Raw genomic sequence first — 2832 nt, 5'->3', positions numbered from 1 at the left:
TTAACGGTATCCTCCATGGATTAGAGGAAAAAGTTAATTAGGTAAATGTGGTTTAAAGCCATGAAGGTTGATCGGGCCTAAACTGATTTAAAATAAAATGATAATGAAGATTTGAGAATTATTTCTTTTACATGTTAAATTATACTTTTTGGACAAATATTTTATTAAAAGTTGTGGTTCCTTTAAAACAATTTTAAGTTCTATATTAAGGTGTTTGATAAAATTTAATATTTATTATTTAATGACTTAAATTGATTTTAAGTTAAATTGTTCTTAAGTGTTAACTTAAAACTTATTACTTATTTTTTTATTAAGGTTGTTTGGTAAAATTAACTTAAAATTTATTTTAAGTTATTAAATTGACATATTTATTCCCATTAATTAAAATTAATGTTTATTATTAAAAAATTTAAATAATTTTTATTTTCATTAATTTTAAATAATAAATTTGTTTATTAAACATCCATATTTAAAGTATTGTAGATTTATAATATAACTTTAAAATATTTACTATAGAAAATGAGTTAAAGATATTGAGCCATGGTTATTAAATATATTCTCTTTAAATGTGAGCAAATAAGATAAAAAAAAAAAAATGAGATTGAGAATAAATTGACTATTTTAACTTAATACTTAACATCATTTTTAATTTTAAGTTTTGATATTAAGTTATTTTATCAAACATGTTTATTAAGTCATTAAATTGTTAGTTGTTTTACCAAATACTTTTTAAATTTGAAATAGCTTTTGTACTTTTTATATTTACTAGATATGGAGGTTGAAAGTAAAATTATGAATTAATGAGGTCGAAAGAATAATCTTTCTATCATTAAATTTTTATCCAACATGAAACAACTAGTTACACATGTGGGGAAAACATCATAAAGCTCTTATGAAATTTTAAAAAGTGCTTTTGACTTTTAACTAGTTGATCCAAATGTTGGTAGGAGGAAAATTTACTTTAAATATACTTATTTTTAATGTGAAGAAAATTTTATGCTATCCTTTCTGTAAAGGAGTTTAAATATGAGTCATTTAAGTGTATGATAATATATGGACTATTAAATAAGGACTCAAATTATAGGATCGCGGTCCAAAGAATGTCGGGAAGTGAATTCTTTATCCTAGAAAGCCAATCTTTTTCAAAACTCCACAATTAATCTAACTTTAAGTAAGAGTTAGAAGATCTTGCCTAAGTGGGTTTCTATCATCGATCGTACGAAAACGTTTAGAAGTGAAGTGGAAGAGATGCGACTAGTATTGCTATCACGGTACAAAATAAAGAAACGAAGGTATAAAACAATAAAACTAAAATAAAAAGCAATTATATATAAGATAAAAAAAATAATTGCATGATCCTTGATTGATAGAACTTTAAAGACAAGCTAACCATTATTTCATTAGTATAGAGAGATCCGGACGTAAGTGTTTTTGAAAAGAGCACTTCACCCAAGAAAAAGTTAAACCTCCTTCAAATGAATCTCTAGGCTTCCTTAAAAAGTATGAAAGGCACTCTTGTCCAATTAAGAGCTAAGTCAGCAAAAGGAGTTGGAAATTCTTTGATAAAACATTGCAATTACTTGGGGTTTTTAAACACCCTTTACATAGAGGACTCCTATGAATATGATTGTATGAGAAAAAGTTGTTAAAAATCTTAGACCCAATTCAAATGAAACAAGTAATGAATACACAAACACACAAAGTAGAAATCATTTAGAATTAGAATTAGAAATCAAAATAGCACCCATCTTAAGTTAAGTTGAAATTGGACTTGAATGACCGAATAAATGTGGTGGGAAGCCTCCTTTTCACATAAGTTTTGGTTGCTCCATGTGCTTTGCATGTGATGAGTGAACTCTTTCTTTCTTTTCTCTGGCTTTTGCTTTCAATGTTCACACAATCTCATTTTTGTGGTTTGGTCCCCCTCTTGGGCATCTTATTTGGACCAACAGTCACAAACGCCCATTAAGGTTTTTGTTTGGTTCTTTTTCTATTTTTTATTTTTTATTTTTTTTATTAGGCATGGATTTATGTGAATTGGCATGAGGCTATCTCCATTCCAACTAGGATATATATATATATATATATATATATATATATATATATATATATATATATCACATTGGATTGACCCTATGCTGCCACGGAAGGTCATATACTATGTACTCCAATCATTGATTGCTTACAACTTTGTTACAAAATAATAATAATAATAATAATAATTTTATATGAAATCCTTTAGGTTGTGTTTGGTTCTAGAAAATACCAAGGAAAGAAAAAAAATATAAAAGAAAATGATTTTTTCATGTTTGGTTGTCTTATGAAAAATATAAAAGAAAATCAAATATAATTAAAGTTAATTAAACTTTTATGTATGTTTAAATTATTTAATCTTTAAATGGATGAATTAAAATAAATAAAATGAGTTTGAAGTAACAAATATAAATAATTTATCGACTTTTAATCTTTTTTTATATATTTTTGTTCACTTTTTCTTTCATTTTACTTTTCCTTTGTATTTTCTTTCCCTTGCATTTTCCATCATATTTTTCGGGAACCAAACATAGCCTTAGAGTTTTCATTCAAGTTAGTGATTTTATTAGCTTAATAAATTGGTAGATCGACCTTGTTTAACAAAAGATTATCAATTCCAACTTCATTACTTGAAATTTCATAATATCATACATTGGTTAAAGGCATGATTTCTTATACTATATATGTAGTGGATTTCTTTTAATCATGTAAACACATTTTGAAATCATGAAGGTCCATTAGACTCAAAGCAAACAATATTTACATATGAGAGAGTGGATTATTACAAAATGGTATTAG

Source organism: Vitis riparia, chromosome 8, assembly GCF_004353265.1.
Source record: "Vitis riparia cultivar Riparia Gloire de Montpellier isolate 1030 chromosome 8, EGFV_Vit.rip_1.0, whole genome shotgun sequence".
Lineage (NCBI taxonomy): Eukaryota > Viridiplantae > Streptophyta > Magnoliopsida > Vitales > Vitaceae > Vitis > Vitis riparia.
Note: the sequence above shows the minus strand (reverse complement) of the source record.